This window comes from Pinus tabuliformis, chromosome 9, assembly GCF_031772625.1.
Source record: "Pinus tabuliformis cultivar Carrire ecotype Pingquan chromosome 9, CPIR1, whole genome shotgun sequence".
In the NCBI taxonomy this organism is placed as follows: Eukaryota; Viridiplantae; Streptophyta; class Pinopsida; order Pinales; family Pinaceae; genus Pinus; species Pinus tabuliformis.
This window is the reverse complement of record NC_142307.1, coordinates 1222910997-1222938159: the sequence shown is the minus strand read 5'-3', so window position 1 is coordinate 1222938159 and position 27163 is coordinate 1222910997. Positions and strand designations below refer to the sequence as shown.

General features: G+C 38.9%; 1 pseudogene; it reads left to right on the top strand.

Moving 5' to 3' along the window:
• Positions 1-23104, top strand: part of LOC149152940 (uncharacterized) — a 29631-nt pseudogene extending 6527 nt beyond the window's left edge.
• The last annotated feature ends 4059 nt before the right edge of the window (positions 23105-27163 follow it).

The window sequence follows — 27163 nt, the reverse complement described above, 5'->3', positions numbered from 1 at the left end:
TTGACGGACAGGTCTTGCATCTTTTTCTATATAAATATGGTGGGTGCACAATTGGGGATCAATCCCTTTCATATCAGGGTAATCCCACACAAATGCTTCTTGATACTTCCGTAACAGATGGATGAGTTTTATTTCTTGGTCCGGTGTAAGGTTGGCATTGCTGTTTAGAGTTTTTCCCGGTTCAATTTCCACTACTTTACTATTGGAAACAGAAGTCACAGGTATTGTTTGGTCATGCGCATCTTTCAAGGGATCTTCTTCTAGTTCGCTATCGAATGCAACTTCTATCATGAAACACTACGTGTGAGATCTAGATTTAGTTTGACTAATGAAGTTATTGATAGCATCGTCTTCTGTTTGGTCTTTAAAGTCTAGGGCCTTCTGTATAGTCAATGGTGATCTGATATTGTCAGTAAGATATGATACAGGGTGCTGATTAGTTTTTATCATTGTAAGACTTGGCTGTGCTGGAGGGTATAGAACTAGATTTTTAATATCTGGTCCTCTGGTTATGGTCATATTTCCCTGCCGGCAACCAATGTAAACATCAGCGGTAGCAAGCCAAGGTCTACCTAAAATTAGCGGGTGTCCATCCAGTCCGGTTTTTGGATTAATTACCAGGAAATCAGTTGGGTATTCCCAGGAATCTATAGAAACCATGACATCGTATAGAGTACCTTCTGGTCCAACTACAGATCGGTCGGCCAATTCTAACAAAGTAGAAGTGGGTTCTACCGATGTAATGCTGAGCTTTTGGCAAGTAGAAGTTGTCAAAATATTAATTGCAGCTCCTAGATCAACTAAAGCATTAGTCAGGGTCTGACCATAGATTTGAACAGTTACGATTGGATTTCCCGGATCTTCATATTTAATGGCTGTTCCTGATAACAGGGCAGATAAAGTACCGACTACTTGGACTCTTGGGTTAGTGGTTGCATTCCTCCTTGATTTTTTTATGCACAATTTTTTTATAGTTTTTGCATATATAGGGATGTCTTGAATGGCTTGGAGGAAAGGAATTCTTATGTACAGATTTTGTAACTATCCCAGAATATCAAAGTCTGGATATTGTACAGGTTGTGGTATGACTAATCGTTCTGGGAAGGGAGGAGAGGATGTAATTGCTTGATGATGATTCTACTCCTTATTTACACCCTCTTGTTGTAACGGCTGTTCTGTTGGTAACTGATCTTCAATGTGAACTATTTTATCTCCCTCTGTTTCTATTATACATCCAGATCTTAACTGAAGATCATTGCACTCCCTCAGATCAGGTCCGATTTCTGATGATTCTATGATTTGGAGGGATTGGACCGGTCTATTATTTGGATTGGGATTGGGTTGGGGTGGGAGTTGCGGTCTTAGATTAGACTGGGGATTTTGTTGTAAAGCTGGCAGAGTCGGTTGAGGGAGTGGAATAGTTCCTGTTGGCTGATATGTCGATTTTGGCCAGTTTGTCTGCTAGGGTGAACCTTGTGAAGTAGGGGGTGTCCATTGTGGAGGATATGGGTTATTCTGCCAATATGGTGGAGCGTAGGGAAAATTCGGCCAACCAAATTGGCTTGTCTGATTCATCCACGGATTTGGAGAAGGAAAGGGTTGTGATGACCAGTTCGGAAATGGGGGTTGAGATTGGTTTTGCCACATACTATATTGCTGAGCATTATACTGCGGAGGCTGGAAAGAAGAAGTTGGGTCTGAAAACATACCAGATTGCCTTGGTTGCCATTGGCGACGCTGGTTAATGAAGTATGCTGATTCTGGCTCTTCTTCTGCTTCCTTATATACTGCCTTCAGTCTAGGAAGTGAGGGGAAGCTCTCAGTAAGGTGGTCTTTTGTACAGATAGCACATGTTTGAACTGCATCCAGTGGACATTCCTTGTGACTATTTTTTCTTCTACATCGGGGGCAGAAGATCGCCAAATTCTGTTCTGCCTCCATCTGCTTCTGTTTAGCCTGCACAATATCAAGTTGTGTAGTTAATGTCCCCAGAATATCAGTTTTAAAATTTTCTAATAAATTTCCAAGTTCTACACGTGTTACTCCTTCTGTTGGTATTTTGTTATCTCTGACAAACCGATCATATTCTGTTGGTTTTATCCTTGTGTTGCCTCTCGAACTCCTGATACATAAGTCGATGATGTCAGCAAAATTATCTTGATAAATATCCCCTTTTCCCATGATATTTAATGTTTCAATCCATTGTTCCTTCATGCCTCTAATCAATGTTGTTTTTAACACATTATCAGGCAGAGGTAGTGATGCATATGGAGATCTTTGTAAATTATACTGAAAACGTTCTACATATTCTTCTAATGTTTCATTTGGTCTAGCTACCATCTGAAATATTTCATCTTTCAGTTCTCTAGACCTACAGTAATCTTGATATTTCTTTAGGAAAGATTCTTTCATTTGCTCCCAGTTATTTATAACTCCACCACCTAAACCCATAAACCATCTTAAAGCTGCCCCTTTCAAGGTGGAGGGGAACAATTTTAATTTCTGGGGGTCAGTGGTGTAATCATATCCCCTGCATAACACATCAAATTCAAATAAGAATGCATCAGGGTCCTCTGATGTAAGTCCGTGAAATGTAGGAATGTGTTGAAGGGGAATTGCTTTCATAGGAGCATTTGCTGCGGAATCCACTATAGGATATTGTAATGTAGAAGTTTGAGTATTTGGCTGATTCTACGCCATGGGATCGAATATGTGCCAATAACCTTCCGGGATTTCTAGGAGGGTATTCCTAGGCTGAGAAGGAATGGCCTTGACAGGGATTGTTTTAATAGCACTTCCTTTGTCTGGAATAATAAAAATCCCTGTTGTTTGAGGAGATTGAATCCCCCCAACAATGATTTTTGCAGCGCTCCCTTTATCTGGGCTATTTAATGGCTGAATTATCCTAGGAGGAGATCTTGGCTCCTCAACTTCTCCTGTTTCCCCTTCTCCTTCACAAAGATTGCTTAGATTCCCTTCCTGCAGTCGTTCTGGAATAGAATTTTCAATTTCTTGAAAGTCCTGTTCATCAGTCTGACTATGCACCTCAGCAAAGGCTACAGATGGTGATCCTGCGGCCTGAAGGGAGCTAGTAGGCTGTTTAGAATTGGATTTCCTGGGTCCTACTGATGGCTGAGATTCAGTTTTCTTATAGATTTCGTCTATGAAGGTTGTTCGGCCAAGGGTCACCGACCCTTTGGCTTTCTCGGGTTTGAATGGAGGTTTGATATTTTTTTCTGGCTTTTTCTGCTTAGTCATGCACTCTATAAGCTACCAGATCCTATTCAACCCACAATTTTTCCAGGAAAGCGGACGGTGGAGCAGGGCTTTTACATGCTCCGTACGTAGGTTCTTACCTTCCGTTTTTAAAATCCAACTCTCCCCTAGCAGACTCGTACACTACTCTGTAAAAGACAAATGGCTATACTCTTTTCCCCGGCAATGGCACCAAAATGTAGAGTTGTAACAAGGGTCTCTTTCACCTCTAGTTATGCCACATTAGTAAGTCAATCCGGGAACGCTTCGTTATTGCAAAGAGTATCTCAATCCAAGGCTATTCGTCAGAGTAATGCTTCGTAGTACAATGTCCAGAAAATACAAGAGTAATCGGATGGTAAACTATGACTAGATTACTTTAAAGGCATAAAATCACACAAGGAAGCTTATCAGTCAAGGGTACGGAAGTGATAACCCATCCCTCTAGAAACTAATGGAAAGGAAATTAGATCATGGACCATAGGTCTGGGAGCTAGGCAGCGACAGCTGAGGCTCTCTACAGCCTTAGACCTTCTCTCACACCAAAGCAGCAATTGCAAGTAAATAGAACGACAGAAAGTAAAATGGAACAACAAACAGGAAATGGAACAGCAAGTCTGAAATGGAATAGCAGTAAATGGAACAACAGTAAATGGAACAACAATCAAATAAACTAAGTCTCGCGAGTCAGAACTAAACTTGCTCTATTGAACCAAACTCACATTCTGCAATAAAATAGCAATCTTCTCTCTTAAAGCAAATTGGATGGAATGTACTTTATGGAACAACACTCACTGATGAATTATGGAACAACAAGCATCAACCATATATACACACACCACGCTAATATAGCAATCTGATGGTTAAAGAGAATATGACTATGTTTCCAAATAGAATAACATTACTTCCGGATTCCAATAATTGGGATTTCACACGAATCCAATAACAGTAATATTCAGTACAAATGCTCTGTAACAGAAATAGCTGGCTTAGACTGATAACATGCAATCAACTCTGAAAGGATTCACTCATACGATACAGAGTCACTACATAAATCTCCTGAAGAAACCATTAATGAATTAGTCGTAACAGAGCATGGAATAGCATATAAAAAGCATGTCAGATTGCCGAGCAATAAAGATAAGCAAACCACACAGAAATCAAATTATAATGATACAAAAGCAAGTGTCCTTCGGAGCCGGGCCCTTAGCTTCCAACGGTACACTGCCTTAGATTACTCCAGACACAGAGATGAAATAAACACCAAGTCTTTTATATTAACACATCAACAAACGTACCGCAAACCAAGTCTCAGTGAGAGTCGATGATCAAAGTTTAGTCTGAAACTTAAAATTACATAAAAAAGTCTCTTTGCTTAACAGTGCTGCTCCTTTTTATAAAAGTAACGGCGGAGGTATCTAGGTAACAAAAATAAGCAAAACAGCGATCCCTCAGGATCAAAGATCCTGAGGGATTCACCAAGCCATTAATCCTTTACTTTTCTTTCCTTGTTCTACCGAATTGGTAATCCTTCTTTCTTTCCTGGGTCGTTCTGCTTCGATCTGTTCGATCTCATTTGCATCCGGTTCCCTTCTAGAGGGACAGCAGTTATTCCTCCTTTGTCTTTCCCTTTTGGACGGTAGCTCTTCGTTTCCACCTTTTCCTGCATAGAAAAATGACAATTATCAGTGATTGAGCTTTCCATACTAATTCTCACACATTCTATTAATATTCTTTATTTCTTTAAGTTCATGATGCAAAAAGGGTTACAATTGTTACTGAAAAGTCACTAAATTGTTCGTCAAAAACATACCTTTCCAGTGCTCCACATTCACATCTTCATATACTTTCAGTTTCCCATTGACGAGTTTGGGCAACCTTAGCCCAAAATATTCCTTGCCTTAACAACATTGCACAATTCTGAGAAGGAAGACTCTGCCTTCCTCCCAAAAAATGTGCAAATTTGGCCAGACTATGTCCTCCAGTATTTCCTTGCATAATTTTGAGAGGCATTTTTTGTCGACCCATAAAATCGTGCAATGTAGTCCCTGGGCCTACATCACTTTCCAGCTGAAATTGTGCATTGTGCAATCTCAACACCCAATAGGCTAGTCTAGATTATGTATTGCACAATTCCATTAGTCAAGCAACCTCATGACAGTTCAGACAACCTTTTGCACAGTTTGGGTAGTTAGTCTCCTAGCCTCCCTATGAAAATTGCGTAATCCTTGCTAGAAGTTTGCCAGGTATATTGCATCTCAGTCCTCAAGTTCTCTTTGGTTTTAACTAACATGTGTATTTCCATGCATGTTTCCATGTCTGCAGATATAGTAGGTGTTTGCTCGTCTCTCAGCATTTTAGGGTCGATGGCCTCCATGAGAGCACAGTCAAAGGACACTGATGGAAGTGCAACTGGAGAAGTAGTTGAGCAAGTGTCTATGAGTTTGTGATATACAAATACACCAAGCTGGTGATAGACAAAGACATCAAGCTGAAATGGTAGGAGGTCAATAATGCATTCTCAAGCACATTTGGGGAAGATGTTGAAGACCACAAATTTTATGATAACATTCACAAGTCCTTCTTGTATTGGATTGCGTGGAGGTATCCCACGTTCCCATGCGCGGACATGATCTATTGGATCGTCTCACAGACTAATCCTGAGATGATGGTGTTATGTAGTGTCAATGGGACAGAGATTGCTACCTTCAGCGCACAGGATTATGAGAAGATGTACCACTTTCCAAAGCCAATGATCACCATGGAGACAACCTTCAGCATACCTAGTAGCAATGCCAACTCCAGGGATATATTGAAGAACTGGGTGAAGGAGCCAGCCAAATTCAGGATGACATCCAACCAAATTTACAAGACGAAGATACTACAGAAGGTGTATCAGTACTTGGTCATCTTTGCATGTCGCTTATATGAACAAGAGAGAACAAAGACATTCCACAGAGTTGGGTGATCGCATTGGCCCAACTAGCCAATGAAGGCAAAGTATGCAACTGGTCCGAAATATTGGCTCACAAGTTGAAAGAATAGGTAAGAGGAGCTCGGCAACTGCCCAAGGGTTAGCAAGAAGAAATCTGTAGGTATGCTTACATCTTGGATGAAATCTGTGCCTGTTAGTAGTTCATGGGTTTGAAGTGTGCATGGACATTAGCGGAAACCTTTGTGAACACTTATTTTAAAAAAAATTCTGAATGCAGCTTCTGTGAGGTCATCACAAAGTTGTGAGACCATTTTGTCACCCTGGTGTACAAGATGATATTTGAGCAGGATCCACCTTGCATGTCGAAGGCAACATTGGATGCATTGATCGACATAGCGGATTGGTATGCCTCACATTTTGGCACCTTCATAGGGATGTGCAGTGTGGAGTAGCCTCTGCATGTTTTGTCAAAGCTTTCCATGGACAAGCTCATCATGGAAGAAGTGTCATACCACATCTTGGCAGTTCTATCAGCTAGGGTGCATAGGATGAAGAAGGAACCTTGGCCCACTCTTCCATTGCGGATCAAGTTTTATGAGATATGGAATCTCAAGCATGTGGATGCCGAAACATAAGAGTTCAAGAAATTTACTTTCATCACAAGAAGCTTCAATCAATATGACCCACATTGCTTTGTGAAGCATCATTGTGCGAGAGTGCAATTTCTATGGATCGATGGGGGATGTCATTGGGTTGAGGAAGACCCATGGAGATATTGTCATAGCTTCTTCAGGCCCAATGAACGAGTCAGCATCATTGTGGAATGGTTAGTGAAGCAGCATCCAGGAGAGCACCAACAACAAAAACAACAGAGGTAAACATATCACCATGCGACAAAGGCAAGAGAAAGGTTGTCGACAACACAAATGAAGAAAAAAGCTACAAGTTCTGAGAAGACCCACTTGTGGACAAAGAAACTTTGGCATTAGAGGCAAGGAGGAAATAGTGCGAAAAAGGGACCGGGCAATGACAGAGAGAAAAGTAGAGGATGTAGGAAATAGTGAAGGAGTTGCAAGAGTTGAAGGAGAAACTTCGAAAAGAAGAGGAGTTTCATAGATAGGAGAAGGAAGGGCAACAGGGAGAAACATAGCAGGGGGTTGTGACATGCACATATTGATGAAACTGCACCTATACAAGTGGTAGTCTCATTTGAGCAGCTGGTGCAAAGCAGATAGGGTGAGCAGTCGTAGGAGTAGGACTTCACTCAACAGATTGAATGAGTACTTAAGCATATGGATACGGACATGGAGCAGCTAAGGTTAGACCAAGACATCGACCTCGTGCCTTACCACCAAGATTTCAATCCACCGTCTTCACCAGATCCAGAAGTAGAGTAGGTCCCAATTGACCAAGGAGATACTAATATCCTTGGATACAACTGGGAAGAAGAGATGCACAACATATCATTAGACGAGTTGGAACATAGAGTTGTGTAATCACGCAGAGTGTCTACTCCATGTCACCACACATATCCTGCGTAGTTTGAGGAACGAGTGATCGTATCTGACATGCGCAAGAATCTAGAAACATTGGATGATGCTACAAGAGCATTTGTCGAAGCCACTAGATTGTGTGTTCACTTCTTGATAGCAGAGAAAAACGAATGGCTAAGGAGTTACAGACGACCAAGCAGGGAGGAGAACTGGTTATAGCATTCACCAGAGCAGAGTTGAGGAAGGCAATACTGGATGAAGTATCCTCCATTGAGACAGTCATGTGGGTGGTGTATTCCAGATTTTGTACCGTGCACAAGGAAATTGTTCATCTCAACAATTAGAAATAACGATGGGCTAGGAAAGCGTGTATCTTGTCAAACTTGCGTACTTCTATTGACCAAATGCAAATATGGACAATGAGATACAAGAAAGCCCCACTACACTTGTCCAAGACGATGATGCCAAGAGCGGTTGAGTTGAAGGCATGCATTCGGAGTCAGATATGGAACTATGAAGAGCTCGCACAACTCATCACTAGTTTGGATTCTTCCCATGCATGGTCATTGAGAAGCATGGATGTTGTTGTGCATGCAAATGCGATCCCATCTATTGGGACACTCATTAAGGCAAAGACAAAGGCACAAGTCTGACTGGAGCTTCACTCATACTTTGATGAGTTGAAGCGCATAGCCACCAGCGCAAACTTGGCAATCCGTGAAGACGCTATGCATCAATATGTCACTAGTCCGGCCGTACTCAAGACAATGCTGCACATGTTATCAGATGAGTTGGAAAGAGCTTCAAGAGTAGTGTACCTAGATGCAAAATAGGCAAGAGTTTATTTCCAGAAATTTGTCACCACAAAGTACATGAACACCATCACGGACTACTGAGCTTGGAATCAGTTCGCCACCATTGCCCATCATGAGGATGTCAAAGAGTTGGTATTCCCACAGTTGTATGAGTCGAGTGATGTCTTACATGGCTTGCTCAAGCCTTTTTTTTCTCACATGGGTACATGTGTAGATTGTATGTAACGTCTTGTCAAGTGGAAGTTCAAGTGTCAATAGCTAAATCTAACAGTCATAGAGTAGTTGAAGAGTCATGATGGTAGATGAATAGTCACAAAGAATGCCAAGGGTCACCCACCCTTTTCTATATATAGTCCCTGATAACTCATTGTATAGGCTTTTGGTCAACCAAGCTTCTAACAGGAGTATCTTAGAGAAATCTTGGAGAGTATTATAACGAGCCTTGTCTTCCCCACAATGCAGGGCTAGTACATCTCTTTAGAGCAACAACCGGTAGTGACTGTAACATTCCGCTATCGGGACTAGTGGTTGGTGATGGTTGTACTATATGATTGGAACTTTCACTTCTTAATATAATAGAGCCAACATTTTTCATGCATATGTTGTTATTGTATTTCTATTATCTTGGTTACTCTGATGATATATGTATTGTTTTCTTATGCATGCATATATGGACTCTTTCTGTATAGGTATTTATGAATCTTACTACGATGTGTTGTTGGTTTAAGCATCATGTTAGATTGTTAGCTTAATTTCATTCCAGTTTTTGATGCATCTTTGATTGTGTGTTCCCTTCCAAGCTACATGCTTTCAAAGGTTTCCAAGGGGCGCACTCGTCTCACTCTCTGTGTATTAGAACCATTCATGTACCTTCCTTTGCTTGTTGCACATGTCACACTCTTGATACCAACAGGGACATCTTACCTGCCTCTACATGCAACTGTGGTAAAGTAAATACCGTACAACCCACTACTCGAACTCCTACACCAAACAATCTGAGGTCTAGTTGGGACTTCTTACCAGGGAGATCCCCTGACATGTTGTCAGGTTCATCACCGTCTACATTTCTAGCACTAGAAGGAGGGCCAGATGACAAGCTCTATCCTCTCATCTTATTTTGAACCTTTACACATCTATCATGGATTATGTTACACTTACCCCTCCACGATGTTTGTCGCATGCTAAACCTCTCGACATCACGAGGGAGTTTTCTGATCTCTTTTCTGAATTCACATATGATGGTGAAGGTGTAGTGGCCTGGCCCATGCACTTAAAAGAATTAATTTCCATGATTTACAAGGTAGATGAATTCTCTAATGAAGAGGCTGGCCTACTCCTTGCATACACACTTCGTGATTCCCCACTATGGTGGTGCTGGAGTCTACCTCCCGGCAGCATGCACTCACTTGAGTAGTTCTGTGATCTTGTTGAATCTAATTTCCATCATTTTGATCTAGAACCTCTTGAAAAAAAATGTTACAACAACAGAAGGCCCCACACGAATCACCTATGGAATTTTTGGACTGCTTTCATGTGTTGTAGATTCAAGCTCTGAAAATTCAGATGAAATTCCAGTATCTGATGGATAGATTTGAGTACTACCTTACAAAATCTGTTAGTCCTAAATGTAAGTTCCAGACCAAGCCCCGCTGACCATACTTCGACGATGGAGGTGTGAAATCACATATGGACACGGTCACCCTCACAAGTGATTGTCCATCATCCCCTCATCAAACAACTCCACCACTGCAGAGTAATGTGGGATAACATGCACACACATTTGTTCAACTATCACATCCTCCCAACATCACCTCTCTTATTTTTCACACAGATTTAGTTCCAAATCCCGTGGGTTGTCACATGTCTGTTTTACCTCAACCTTCATCTTTGTATTCTGATGATCCTCTAGATTGCATAGTCTTCTGTTCTTCCATTCCAGGCTCTACACTTGTTGTGAATACAGATCAATCTATCGACGAAGTTGGTGTTACGCAACCGACCTGCGCTATTATTCAAGAAGAGTATGACTGGGATCTTAAGCATCAATCCTTGGCGAAGGATGACTCACTTCCATCTGAGTCTCCTCCATTTTTTCCTGACATTTTTGGTGTTTCTATCATCCATGATTTTGCATGTGTATCTACGTCTAAGGATGCACCCATTGTTGATCATTCACACAACACATTGGATGTAAGTCCATTATTTGACAATATAGAGGACAAATCATTCTTTGAAAATCCACTTAATTTTTCATCTTCTTTTTCTAGAAACATAGAGGGTGAATTTTTCCACTTCCCATCTACCCCTCTATTTGATTCATCAGATCATGAGGATGCTGATGAAATCATTGATTTTGATAATCGTAGCTGTTGTGATATATTTACCCCCATATATGATCTCAATGATGATTCTATTATAGTTTATTTTTCCAAGCCACATGTTCATGATGATCTATTTGTCGATGAAGTCAAAACCCCATGGGACGTTAAGGTACTTCATCCCGAGCTGATGATTATGTAAAGCCCTCACTATTTTGAGGTTTGTTTCACTTCCGATTAGGAAATTGTTGAATCATCCAAAGCTCCTCATCACTCATCTGTGTGCATTGAAGATCAATCTCACACACAGATCATGGTTCCTCCACTCGAACTACATGATCCCATCACTCATTCATTGGAGGAATCTTACATAGCAAACACATGTGCTTGACACAAGTTGTCTTTGTTTCTTTCGTTTCTTGAATGTCACAATCAAGAGTATGCATATGCATAACAGCTGCACACAGTGTCACACAACACCATGGTAATTTCATGGATTGCATGTCATGCACTTGCACTCACTTATATTTTGTGGACAATTTTAAACTCGATGTGTGTTTGTCTTCATTGTTATGTCTTTCATGTTTGTTGGTTCGCATAACTGTGTTGTTCGTGAACCATGCCTTCACCAACATGGTTCTACCAATGCACCAGTGGCTGTATTGGAAGCATCACTTCACGCAAGCAGACCCATGCACCGTTAGCTTAGGAGTAGGAGTAGTGTTTGATTTTAGTTTGTTTGCTTGCATGTATGTTTGCTTCTTAATTTTCATGTTTGTTTGTTTGCTTTCTTGTTTGCTTACTCGCTTTGCTTACACATTTACTTCTTCTTTTGCTTTATTTTTTGTTTGTTTTCTTGTTTACATTCGTAGGTTAGTTTCGCATGAAACCATGCATGACTCTTGAAACAAGCTCAGTAAAGTACAAGAAAACGTGTGAATTTACCAATACCTTGTTATCTGTCATCTTGCCTCTATAGGAAGAACTAGTGATCTTCAGTCCATGATACATCGACGGAAAATACGTACTGTTCGAAGTTAACCTTGGTGAAGACACAACGATTGTGTGCTAACTAGTGTCACCTACTCTAGTTGGTTGTTTTCGGGTTAATCCTTGTTAGCTCAGTCAAGTAGAGTAAGGTGAGGGGGAAAACCTTAAAAATCACGTCATATATATATATATATATATATATATATATATATATATATATATATATATATATATAAACTAATGCTCCAAAGGAACAACGTCTTTTTCTCTCAATAAGTTGGGATCCATCTTCAGCCTCTGAAATGAATAAGTCCTACGGACAGTTATGAAAAAAGAAAAAATGAAAAAGTGAGAAATTTCAAAAAAATGAAAAATGAATAAGGTGAAAGAAGACAAAGGCTGCCTGAGTAGAGAGGTGATGAAATTTAACTCTACCGGGGTACCAACCAGGCTCTCTGGCAGCGGAGCGATGCTTGTGTTCCTGTGTGATGCCGCCGGGGTATTGTCCACACCTATTAGCAGTGGAAAAAAATAGAGATGAAAATAAAACTCCGACGACGATACTTCTTGTGCACCAATATACCCCTCATCCCTGATCGAAAGAACTGTGTTGGCTTGGATTGGAATGTGTGTCGATCGACCAAGAGCTTGGCAGATGATACATATTACAATCAAGCAAGTGTGGAAACCAAGACGAACAAAGAACTGAACAATACTTCCAGAGGTGTTAGACTTGCTTCTCATGAACAAGGTCCATTCATAGAGTTGGAGTTCTACCAGTATGTTGCAAAGTGTTCTAGTGGGTACAACCACCCTCCAAAATTTTGCCTTAGCTTCATTTTGGAGCCTACCTACCAACCATTCTTTGCAGCATGTCTTGCATTGTCAAGTACATAAGCTTCATTAGAGTTTCAACAACTTGCCAGCCTGTGCATGATAGTTTTCTTAACTCCCCTCACAGGCTGCCACTCCTGACTTGGGCTAGCTTCTCATTGAGAAGCTCCCTCAGTAAATTATGCAATTTTGGAGGGGAATCAACCTTCTCTCCATAAATTGTAAAAATACGTTGGGCCCAGAAATTGCACAATGCAGTCAACCAACCTGCCCTCTAGAAATTGCACAAATCTATTGGGCAACCTGCTAGGCTTAGAAATTGTGCAATGAAGTCAAATAACCTTCCTCAAGAAAATTGTCAAGTCTAACATAGCAGTGCAACTCAACCCAGAAATTGTGCAATTCTCAGTAGCAATCAACTACTCCTCTGAGAAATTGCACCATCCCTCTAGATAGCCAACCCAGCTCCTACCAGAAATTGCGCAAAATTCAACCTTAGTCAAGCAGATTGTGGCATGTGCCATTAGGTTTAATGTTTCTACCTGAGACCTAGAAAACTTGACTTACATGCATGGGCTATTTGTTCCCAAAATAGCAAAAAGAAACATGCAAAAAGAATCCCTAGATTTTAGGGATCTATTTTTATCAGTTGGAGGTTACATGCAAAGATTGTTTTAGAAACTTTCCTCCATGTGTCGCATTTTCCTAGATTTGTGGCATGCGCATCATAAACCTCAAACTTATTTATTCAATTCCTCAGAGCTAATTCTTCACATCGATCTTGGAGCTCTCACGTCTCACAACACATCTAGGAGTCTTCGGCACATCCAACTCAACTATTTTTGGGTAATTCCTCTTTACTTGTCTTTTGCAACATTTGTGTCGCTTTTTGTGTTTTGGCTTGTGTGAGTGTTTTCTACTTGATCTTTATGAACACTTGCTATTGTTTTCAAGCACGTTAGCCTACACGAGCACTGTTCTAGATTTTGTTTCCATCTCGCTATTGTCACATGCGTGACATTGTTTTTCACGAACAGTGGTTGATTTAGTGACTCGTTTCACACACACGAATGTTTTTCCATTTTCTGAATCTTACATTTGTTGTTTTCATGCATGATCAGTCCCTCCTTCTTACACTTAGTATCGCCATGCACTCATGTCTTCATATGATTTTAGTTGCCCATTGACGGGTCTGGGCAACCTTGGCCCAAACTCTGCCTTGCCCGGAGAACATTGTGCAATTATGAGAAGGAAGGATCTGCCTTCCTCCTAGAAAATGCACAAATCTAGCCGAACAATGTCCTCTAGTTTTTCTTTGTGAAATTCTAAGAGGCAGTGTCTGTTGGCCCAAAAAATTGTGGAATGCAGTCCCTGGGCTTGCATCACTTCCGCGTTGAAATTGTGCATTACACAATCTAAGCACCTAGTAGGCCATTCTATATGACGCATTGCACAATTCCAGTAGTCAACCAGCCTCCCAATAGTCCAAACTACCTTTTGCGCAGTGTCGGTAGTCAGTCTCCTGGCCTCCCAATGAAAATTGTGAAATCCTCTCTAGTAGTTCCCCGGGTATGTTGCATGTTAGTCCGCAAGTTTTCTTTGGTTTTAACTGACATATTTCTTTCCATGCATCTCGCCATGCCTCTAGATATGGCAAGTGTTCATTCATCTCTTAGTAATTCAGGATCAATGGCCTCCAAGAGAGTAGGGTCAAAGGACACCGACGGAAGTGCAACTACAGAAGTAGTTGAGCGAGTGTCTATGGGTTTGCCGATATACGAAGAAAACAAGTTGACCGTAGACAAAGAAAACAAGATGAAATGGTAGGAGGTCAATGATTCATTCTTAGGAACATTTGGGGAGGATCTCAAAGACCAAAAAGTCGATGTAACATTCACAAGTCTAGCTTGTACTCGATTGCATGCAGGTATCCTACCTTCCCATTTGTAGACATGATACATTAGATCGTTTTGTACACTGATCCTCAGATGATGATTTTAAGCAGTGTTAGTAAGAGAGAGATTAATACCTTCAAGGAACAATATTATCAGTAGATGTACCACTTTCCGAAGCTAGTGATCATTGTGGAGACACCCTTTAGCATACCTAGGAGGAATGCCAAGTCCACAGATATATTGAAGAACTAGGTGAAGGAGCCAACCAAATTCGGGTTGACACCCAACCATATTTACAAGACGATGGTCATCTTTGCATGTCACTTGTATGGCTGAGAGACCACAGAGACATTCTCATATGGTTGGGTGATCGCATTGGACCAACTGGCTAAGGAAGGAAAATCATGCCACTGGTCTGACATGTTGGCTCACAGGCTGAAGGAATAGATAACAGGAGCTTGGCAGCCACCCAAGCATCAACAAGCATAAATATACCTATCCACTTACATATTGGATGCAATCTATGCCCGTTAGTAGTTCCTGGGCTTGAAGTGTGAATGGACATCAGTGGAAACCTCTGTGAACACTAATTATAAACTTTTTTCCGAATGTAGCTTCCGTGGGGAAATCACATTGTTGTCAAACCATTTTGTCACCACAGTGTACAAGATTATATTTGAGCATGATCCACCTTGCATGTAGAAGGATCCAATGGAGGCACTAATTGACATAGTGGATTGGTATGCCTCACCTTTTGGCACCTTCATATGGATGTACAGTGCAGGGTAGCCTTTGCATGTTTTTCCAAAGTTTTCCATGGACAAGCTCGTCAAGCAAGAAGTGTCATACCACATCTCGAGAGGAGTATCAGCTAGGCTAAAACGGAATAATAATGCACCTTGGCCCACTCTTCCATTGTGGATCGAGGTGTACGATATATGAAATCTCAAACATGTGTATCCAGAAACGGAGGAGTTCAAGAAATTTAGTTTTGGTACCATAATCTTCAATCCTTATGACCCGCATTGCTTTGTGAAGGAACACTACATGAGAGTGAGATTTATGTGAATCCAGGGGGCATGCGATTGGGCAAAGGAAGACCCATGGAGATATTGTCATAGTTTCTCCAAGCCCAATGAACTGGTCGGTATTGTCATGGAATGGCTAGTGAAGCAACATACAGGAGAGCACTAGCAGCGAAGGTAAACATACCAATGTGCAACAAAGGAAGGAGAAATATTGTCTATAACACAAAGACATAAAAAAGCTACAAGTTCAAGCCATACCCACTTGTGGAGAAACAACTTTGGAAGTAGAGGCAAAGAGGCAACATCATGACCAGAGGACCATGCAAAGGTAGAGAGAAAAATAGAGGATGGAGGAAAAAGGGAAGGAGTTGCAAGAGTTTAAGGAGAAACTCTGGAAATAATAGGAGCTGTCCAGATAGGAGAAGGAAGCATAGTAGGGACAAACACAACAGGAGGCGAAACATGCACGGATTGATGAAACTACGCCCATACGGGTGGTAGAGTCATCTGAGTAGCTGGTGCAAAGCAAACAGGGTGAAAGTCGTAGGAGGAGGACTTTGCTCAAGAGATTGAACAAGTACTTGAGTAGATGGATATGAAGATGGAGTAGCCAGAGCTAGAGCAAGACATCAACCTCATTCCTTACCACAAAGAGGTCGATTCAGCGGCTTCACCGGATTCAGAAGCAGAGTAGGTCCCCAGAGATGAAGGATATATTGAGAGACTTGGAGACAATCTAGAAGAAGAGATTCACAACATATCATTCGACGAGTCATAGCATAGAGTTGTACAATCACACAGAGTGTCTACTCCGGATGACCACACATGTCCTGTGCATTTTGAAGAATGATTTCTCATATCTAATGTGTGAAAGCATCTAGCAGCATTGGTCAATGCTGTCAGAGAATATGCCGAAGCCCCTAGCTCGAGTGTTAGCTTCTTGGTAGTGGAGAATGATCGAATGGCTAAAGAGTTATAGAGGACGAAGCAAGGAGGAGAACTGGTTACAACATCCCCCTGAGTAGAGTTGAAGAAGGTGATACTGGATGAAGTGTCATCCCTTGGGATAGTCATGTGGTTGTTGTATTCCAAATTTGGTACCATGCGTAAGGTAGTTGTCCATCTCAACAGTTGGCAACAACGATGTGATAGGAGAGCACGTATTTTTTCAAACTCTCATAGGTTGTTGACCACATGAAAAAATGTACAATGAGATACAAGGGAGCCTCGTTACACTTGTCCAAGATGATGATGCCAACAACGGTCGATTTGAAGCCACGAATTCGGAGTCAGATCTAGAACTATGAAGAACTCCCGCAACTCATCACTAATTTGCAGGCTTCCCATGCATGGGTATTTAGAAGTATTGATGTTGTTGTGTGCGCACATGTGATTCCATCTATTGGGACACTCATCGAGGAAAATAGAAAGGCACAAGTCTGACTGGAGATCAACTTGTACTTTGACGAGTTGATGCACATAGCCACTAGCGAAGACTTGGGAATCTGTTATGAAACCAACTCACAAAAAGATAGAAAACATAGATCAACACCTTAGAATTTAGAGTCTTTGAGGGGGAAACCTCCTTTACATCACACAAATGAATAATTCTTAGATGATACAAATGAAAAGACCTCCTTTCTATATATAGGAGTCTAAGGGGTCATAATATAATCATAGCCGACATAACAATAATAATGTAAGGGCACAATAATAACAATAGTGGGCTTCTATGGGGAAAAATAGTAACAATATGGGGACTACATGGGTACAACAATATAATAAGGGGGTTGTACTAATAACAATAAGGGGTTACACTAGTAGTATAGGAGTCTAACATGCCCCTCTCCTTCAAAAAGTGTTGTCCTCAACGCTTGAGTAGTTCTTGAGGCTTCTGTATAAAATTCTTGTCCTCCCATGTGGAATCTTCAGCGACTAAGTTATTCCAATTGATGACATACTCTAAAATTGATCAATTTCGTAGCTGTCGGGTTCTTGTTTCTGTGACTGCTCTAGGTTCCAATATGATTTTTCCTTCCTCTTCAAGTTCTAGCAATATTGTTTGCATTGGGATCTTCTGCAAACTTTGAATGAGTGGCCATACTTCTTCATCCTTCTTCCATTCATCCCTTCCTTCATTTATCTGATCTGGTTGGATAATAGAAATAGCACAGAACAATGCTTGCACATCCTCATCCTTTCTTGAGAGTGCATCTGCAACAAAATTTTGCTTCCCTTTTCTATAGATGATGTCAAACTCATAACCCAATATATTTGTGACCCATTTTTTCTATTCTTTTATAGATAATATTTGTTCTAAAATGTATTGAAGACTATCATGATCCATTTTTACCTTGAACTGTCTTCCCATTCAGTAAGGTCACCATTTCTTCTTTGCATGTAGTATTTCCAACATTTCCTTATCATAAATAGCTTTCTTAAGATGTAGCAGTAAAAATACCCAATCACATACATCAAAACATTTTTCACTACAATGTTGATCTACCTGTTGTTTCATTCCATTTTGCACCATAGTGGCATTATCCTTTAAAAGTTGGAGAACTTGTTGTTGATGCTCGATGTGATCTTTCACTACTTGAACCTTTTTCTTCTTGATATGTCCTTCTATCTTTAGAGTTTGAGGAGTGGTAATTTCTTCCAATGCTTTACAAGATATGGTCGGATTCATTTCTTGATACTCGATGTGATCTTTCACTTCTTGAACATTTTTCTTCTTGATATGTCCTTCTATCTTGATAATTTGAGGAATGGTAATTCTTGCCAATGCTTTACAAGATATGGTCGGATTCACTTCTTCTTTCTCTGGGGTTGGGTCCTAGCGTATATCCTCTTCTTTTGATGTTTCTTGATCCTTTTCTTCCTCCTCTTCATACTCTATGTAAAATAATTTCTTCTCAGCACACTTATGACCTTTAGTGCATTTGCTATCACAATTGTAACAAAGCCCTTTTTCTCTTTTTTTTTTCCAATTGCTGTGGTGTAACCCTTGTAGGTTGTGGAAGGCTAGGAGAAACAACACTTCCATCTTTATAGTTATGAGGGGTAGACTTCCTTGTTGCCATAATTTTACATTCCACTATGTCACAAAGCCCTTTTACTCTTTCCAATTATTGTGGTGTTACTCTAAAGAAGGTGTTGCTCTTTGTATCCTCATAATGTGCTATCATTTCCTCCAAGAGAATTGACCACGTAACAAGCTATTTACAAGAGCAAAGCCCTTTATACCATAAAAATTGATCTGGTTCCAAATATGAAGATGCATTACATACCTTTTGTAATAGTGGTACACCATGTAGATCAAAATATTTCTCCATCTGAAGTATCCAATTTACCGGATCCTTGCCATCAAACTTCCTCATATCACCTTTTCTTGATTTTAGGAGCTCGATCATGAAATGACTATGACTTCGTAGTTTTGTTTCTTCTAGTTGTGAAATCACGAACTGCAGTAGCCCTCTGCGTCCTCTTTCCAATGCCACTAGTCTAATCCGAATTGGATTCTCCAAGGAAGAGTTATGCCAAATCTTCCACAGTGACTTGATTATAGACTGGTTCAGTAGAGTGAACTTGTAAAACATGCCACGTGTCACTATTTCGACCTTTTGCTCTAAAAGATATATACAAGAAACTATTGTCCATCCTCTTTTTTGTACTTTCTAACGAAATTTCAATCCGATGCTCAGAGAGAAAGTTATGATGATTTCCCTAGGTCACGTGTTTGGAATGTAATTTAGGAGTCTGCAAGAAGACCAACTTCCTCAGATCATATCTCCACAAATATAGCATGAAAATCTATGAAATTCAGACCCGAGGTTCAGTGCAATTTTATCTCAAATGAGTTTTTTGTTTCGCTTCTGAAACATCGCAGAAAAAAAGTTATAGCGAAAATGCCATGATGACCTATTTGGAGCAGCGAAACCCTAGAATCCAAAGCTCTGATATGAAATGTTATGAAACTAGCTCACAAAAAGATAGAAAAGGTAGATCAATGCCTTAGAATTCAACCTTTTCAAGGGGGCACCTCCTTTACATTACACAAATAAATAATTCTTAGATGATACAAATGAAAAGACCTCCTTTCTATATATTGGAGTCTAAGGGGTCATAATATAATTAGAGCCAACATAACAATAATAATGTAAGGGCATAATAATAACAATAGTGGGCTTCTATGGGGCAAAATAGTAACAATATGGGGACTACATGGGTACAACAATATAATAAGGGGGTTGTACTAATAACAATAAGGGGTTACACTAGTAGTATAGGGGCCTAACAGAATCAATGCAGAAACTATTCATCAGTATGTCACTAGTCCGGTTGCGCTCAAGATAATGTTGCACATGTTATGAGATGATTTGGACATAGTAGCCAGAGCAGTGTATGAGGATGCAATGGAAGCAAGAGTTCATTTCCAAAAAGATGTCACCATAGAGTACATGGACACCATCACAGACTATCGAGGTTGGCATCAGTTCATCATCATTGCCCATCATGAGGATGTTGAAAAGTTGGTCTTCCCACAATTGTCCAATTCATAGTGATGTCTTGCATGGCTTGCTCAAGCCTTTTTTGTCTCACATGGGTAGATGTGCAGATTGTATGTAACGTCTTGTCAAGTGGAATTTCATGTGCCGATAGCTGAGTCTAATAGTCATAGAGTAGTTGAAGAGTCATGAGGGTAGATGAATAGTCACAAAGGGGAATGCGAAGGGTCATCCCACCCTTTGCTATATATAGTCCCTCATAACTCATTGTATATGATTTTGGTCAGCCAAGCTTCCGATAGGAGTATCTTAAGTAATCTTTAAGAGTATTGTAATCAGCCTTGGCTTCTCCACAATACAGAACTAGTACATCGCTTAGGAGGAGCAGGCGATAGTGACTGTAACATTCCATTATGGGGACTAGTGGTTGGATATGGTCATAGTATATGATTGGAACTTTCACTTCTTAATATAACAGAGCCAACACATTTCATACATAAGTTTTTATTGTATTTCAGCTATGTTGTTTACTCTAATGATATATGTATATGTTTTCTTATGCATGCATGTATGGAATATTTCTATATAACTATGTATGAATCTTACTGAGATGTGTTGTTGGTTTAACCATCACTTTGTATTGTCACCTTACTTTCTTTCTAGTTTGTGATGCATATTTGCTCACGAGTTCCCTTCTAAGCCGCGTGCTTTCACAGGTTTCCAAGGGGTGCACTCACCTCACTTTCCATGTGTTAGAACCATTCATGCACCTTCCTTGGATTGTTGTGCATGTCTCACCCTTGCTACCACCAGAGACATATTACTTGCCTCTGCGCACAACCGTGGTTAAGGCAATACTATATGATCCACTACTGGGACTCCTACACCAAATGGTATGAGGTCTAATTGAGACTTTTTAACAGGGAGATCCCGTGATAGGTTGGTGGGTCCATCACCGGCAATAGGACTCTACTTCCATGGAAACATAGATAATTTCTGAGAAGATCTATCTGCATTGTGTTTTCTTCCCCATCAATAGAAAAAAAATATTGAATTTAGCATTACAGGGTTCGAACTTGAGAACATCTATTGTCATATATCAAATCTTTGTCAAGGGTTTGGATGGAAGAACAAAATGCCTGAAGGTGTCTGCACCCCACCTCGTGGTATCAGATCTATAAAGGAAAGGCTCTTCGATCTGATGAAAATCCCTCTGCAGTTTCAGAGGCTCATTTCAGGCACCCACTAGATCGTCAATGATGATCTGAAGGACAAACTCTCTGATCTAATGAAAATCCCTCCGCAGTTTCAGAGGCTAGTTTCAAGCACCCACCAGATCATTGATGATATACAAAGGAAACGTACATTTGGGTGAATATTTTTTGTAATGGTAAGTCTGTGTTTTGTAATTTCTTATACCTTTATACATTGAAAAATATAACAAATTTCAAACAGTGAAAATTTACCATCTAAGAAAAAAATTCATTATCGAATTCCCACCAAGAAACTAAAAACGTCTGATAGTAGACTGCTCCGATCTTATATTGGATGTCAGCCAAGAAAAAAGTCTTAGGGAACTGATAGGAATTGGATTTTCACATAATCAAACGGAAAATCACCGTACCAAAAGTTTCTTGAAAATATCAACTGGCTTATGGATAAGATATTTTCAATTCACATTGGCGGAGATATGAGCAGTGCCATATTCTTACAGTTCTGGTTTCCACTCAATCCCCAATGTATAAAACATAAGCACCCAATGGCTCTTCAAAATAATTAATACTCAGAAAAGATATGGTACTAAAGAAGTCACACATGAAGGGAAGAGTGATAGGGTCATGAGATTCATTCTTCTTGAAATTATGAAAGCTATCATGTTGGATGTTGGAGGTCTATACCACACCAAAAGGCGACAATTTGAGACCCAATATTGGGGAAGGAAACTCATTAATATCAATATTTAGGCTTACCATCACCAAAGAAGGAAAGAAAATCATGATTCCTCTAAGTGGTCGACTGGTACTTGGGCTTAGATGTTTAGGTCGAAAAGAATGGAATGTCAACCTCTACAGAGTAGAGATTAATGTGGATATTAGATTAGGAGGTTCCTGGCACTATTAAATTATACTGAGAAATTTGATGTGGGACGAAGAGTATTAAAGAATACCAGAGCAAAGACTTGTAGGCAATTCCAAGTTTTGTCATAACCTAGGATATGAATTTTCACTTCATATTAATAAAGTATCGAAACATTATGGGGGGGATGATGATGTGGAAATAGGAATAAAACTACTTACGCACACGTATCTGGTGTTCTTTGTTACACTCACTATGTCAAAGATGATGTTTTTGTCCTCGATGTCCAGAGGTTCATTTCGGACATCAGCATGCGACACATGATCACCCAAGCTAAGTTTTTTATTGGTGAGGCGTAGATTAAAATCAACACATGGTCTTCGATATGATGAAAATCCATTTGCAGTTTCATCGGCTCATTTCGACAACCCACGAGATCATCGATGATGACCATTTGGTCATCACCCATGATAGTCTGTACCCACAAGTCCATCCCCTCTTTCAGCTGAGAGGGGAAAATGAGGTTTCAGATCTCTTCTAGAGGGCCTCGCCACCAAGGCTGGCTAGAGAAAGACCAACAACTTCGAGTCTTGCTACCACGTGAGTGGAAGGAGGCTCCATCATGTGAACGCCAAGAAGAAATTGGAGGAGTAGAAGGAAGAGGCACATGAAATGCAGCTTGAGAAGATTGTAGAGGATTACCTGAAGAGGAAGGTGAAGATTATGAAGAAGAGTGACCGCCACTCCAACGAGGGTGCTAGGAATGTCGAGAATTACATGAGCGAAGCTTTGAGGGCCATGGAGGCCATCGAGTCTATGGTCAATGATGGACTACAGGCCCTCAAGCTTCAATTGAATGGGAAGAGGAAGAAGATCAAAGAGCGACAACTTGTCGATTCAAAGGGAGCTAAATAATGGTTAATTGTCACCAACGTGAATTTTTATTCCAATTTTTAGGTGAAATAATGATTTCAAATTTTAGCCACTACAATAAATCCCTGTGATTGGCATCCCTTTTTACTTATTTTTTTGCATCTAGAGACCATTTTTGGTGGTATTTGCACCCATTTATCAAATATGGTGCAAAACTTGACACAAAATTTGCATAGGTTTCGTGCTGGGTTTCGCACCAAATTTTATGCCAAGTTTTGTGTCATCCTTTGAACTAGGTTTTGTTCTAGGTTTTGCATCAAGTTTGGCACCTAATTTTGTTTGACATACTTTTGTATCCTCATTTGCATCCACATTTTGCTCCTACACTTGCATCAACTTTTGCATCCTTTTTTAAATATTTTTTTGCATGCATTTTTGCATCCCCTTTGTGCCAAGTTTTACATCAAGGTTTGTGTCTAGTTTTTCATATAAGTTTGCATCTACTTTTGTTGCATGCAATTTTCCATCTTGTTTTGCATCCATATTTACATCCTCTTTTGCATCTATTATTATGCCCACTATTGCATCTAATATTTTTGTGCCACAATTGGCACCTAGTTTGGCACCTCCTTTTGCATCCACTTTTGATTATAATTTTACATCCACGTTTGCATCCTCATTTGTGTCTAGGTTTTCATCAAATTTTACATCTATTTTTGCATCCCTTTTTGTATCCACTTTTGGATCAGGATTTGCATTGGGTTTTGTGTCTGGTTTTGCATCTACTTTTGCATCGACTTCTATTGCATCCACTGTTGCACCCATTTTAAAGTCCACTTTTTGCATCCCTTTTTACATCTTCGTTTGCATCATAGTTTGATTATTTTTTTGCATCTATCATTACATCCACTTTTGTTGTGCCACAATTTGAGCCATGTTTTGCACTTACTATTGTACCCACGTTTGCTTCCAATTTTGCATCCATGTTCACATCCTCTTTTGCATCAAATATTGCATCTCTTTTTTCACTCACTTTTGTGTCAGGTTTATGCATTGGGTTTTGCATCTCATTTTGCATCTCATTTTGTATCTACTTTTGCATCTATTTCCATTGTATCCATTTTTTACATCCAATTTTGTTTCGCCTGTTGCATCAATGTTTGCTTCCACTTTTACATCGCTTTTTACATCTCATTTTGAATATTATTATTATTATTATTATTTTTTTTTTTTTCTATTGTTACATCCACTTTTGTTGCACCATATCTTGTGCCTACCATTGTAACCACATTTTCTTCCACTTTTGTGTCCACATTTGCACCCTCTTTTGTGTTCAAGTTTGCATCGAATATTGTGTATGTTTTTGCATCCACTTTTGTTGCATCAATTTTTTAATCTAATTTTGTGTCCATTGTTGCACCCATGTTTGTTTCCATGTTTACATCCCATTTTTCATCTTATTTTGCATCCATGTTTGTCTCTTTTCTTCATTTAAGTTTTTGCCCTTTTCTGCATCCGTTGTTGCATCGATATTTGTTTCACCACAATTTTTACCAAGTTTTACGCCTACCATTGGACCCATGTTTTCTTTCACTTTTTCATTCATTTTTGCATCCAACTTTTCATTAAAAATGGCATCTGCTTTTGCATCCACTTTTGTGTCAGGTTTTGCATGTTGTTGTGCATCTATTTATGTTGCATCCACTTTTCATCCAATTTTACTTCTATTGTTGCTCCCATTTATGTGTTCGCTTTTGCATCCTTTTTCCAACGCTCATCATATTTTCTGAATTGATGGTATTCCTTATGGCATTGACAATTATGAGCAATTGATGACAATGTCAATAATCTGGACAATGATGAAAATGAAGATGATGGCGATGACATGAATTGTGATTATGATGATAAAGACAATAATGGTTACAATGACAATGATGATGATGGCAATTATTATGATGATGACAATGCTAATGACCTTGGTGAATCTTCCAAATTTTTAAATGTTGTCATTGTCATAATCATAAACATTATCTTTGGTGTCGTCATCCTTGTCATCATCATCATTATCATCATTTTCATCTAGGTAATCATCAAAAACAATAATGGCGTGAATGATGATGAGTCCATGATGACGATGACAACAATGATGATAGAAATTACATTAATGATGATGCTGGGGATGATAAAAATGATAATTATGATGATAATGGTGGTGATGATCATCATCATTGATCATCTCTCAAAAATAGAGTTGTTATTTCTCTTATGTATATCAATGTGTCCTAAACAACCGTTTTCTAGCACTGATCACATTTTTTGGGTTGACGATATTTCTTACAACACCTATAATTATGAACAATTGCAAAAAATGTCTATAATGATGATGATGGCGATGACGATGAAGGAGCTAATAATGATGGCACGAATGGTGATTATGATGATAATGTAATGATGGCAATAATGATGACAATGACAATGGTGATGATGATGACAATGATTATGATAATGAGAATGAGCTTACAGTCTTATGGATTCGTGAACAATTACTAGTTTCAATATCATCTTCCGGATATGTATTACTATCATAATTTTTACATTTTCCATCTCTCTTGAGGTATCTTACTATAATGGTGTTGTCAACACTAGAAAGATATCTTGTTGTAATGGTGGTTCTAATGTTAGAAACAGAAAAGCTTTTGTTAAATTTTGGTTTAAAAAAATTGATTTATGCAATTATTTTGACAATCTATGTAAAAAAGTAAATAACATGTGATTATTTTAACTGTAGTCCCATTAATTTTCATGAATTCACTTGTTTGAAGACCATCTTCTACATACATATTATTATTAAACTTTTTGCATTATATCCCTCTTATATCTTGTTGTAATGGCAGTATTAGCACTAGAAAAATATGTTGTTGTAATGGTGATGTTAGTATTAGCAATAAAAAAATCATTAAATTCTGGTAAAAAAAAAGTTGATAATTTATTTATTTATTTTTTAATTTGCGAAATTTTTGTTTTTGTTTTTGTTTGTTTTTCTGTTTTTGTTTTTTTTTTTAATTCTATTTTTATGCAGTAATATTTTGTTGGTTAAATTTTGGTAGTAACTAGTTGTTGGTCAAATCATATGTATTAACCATGTTCTTTGTACTACAATTCTAATTGTTCGGACAAAATTGAGCTTTCAAATAAGTTGAAAAAAGCATATAAATGGAAGAATAGCAATGGAAACTATTTGTATTGTCTAATTGTTCCAGATATCATGTGTGAAAATATTCAACATTTTTAGAAATAATGGATTAGAGGTGAGTCTGTAATTTTACATAATGTTTGGATGATACATAAAAACAAATTGGTTTCATTGATGTGCTTAGGATCTACTTTGGATACGAAACCATAGTTTTTGGAAGTATGCAAATAATTAATTTGGTTTACCTTCGATAATAAATGAAATTTTATTTCTTTTTCCTCGTAAAACCAAGGAAGATATGGCAATAATCCTAATCAGAAAACAACTTCTTGTTGAATATTTATAATTGTTTGCAAAAGTTCAACAGCTGTGTATAGAAGTTTTTAGTTACTATTAGGGAAACAATGTTATTATAGGTTTTAGTAGGCATAGATCATTCTTGTTATTTAATTCACTTTGATGATAACCTCTTCTGACCAATATATGAGATTGTGAATTTGTTGATATTTTTTAGGATACCAAGTAGAGATAGTTGTTTATAGAAATTTTGTAAAACATGAAGTATTGACAAATGGTTTTTTTCAATGTTAAGCATGTTTAAGTCAAATTGGGTTGCAAAACTTAAGGAGAAAGCAAAAAAAATTGTTAGTAGTTGTGAATTGCTATAGCCATTAAATGATTCCCAACCATGTTCTTTGTGCTGCAAGTCTAATTCTGAAGACAAATTTAATAATTTTGTTCAGTTACAAAGAGAATATTAGTATAATAATATCAACCATGGAAACTATTTGTATTTTCCATTAACTATTCAATATATCACGTGTGAAAATATTTAACACGTTAAAAACCAATGAAAATGAGAGATGAACTTGTAAATATACAAAATGTCTGGATGATACATCCAAGCCTGTTACACTAAAAAATGTCACCATGACTATTTATAGTTAGTA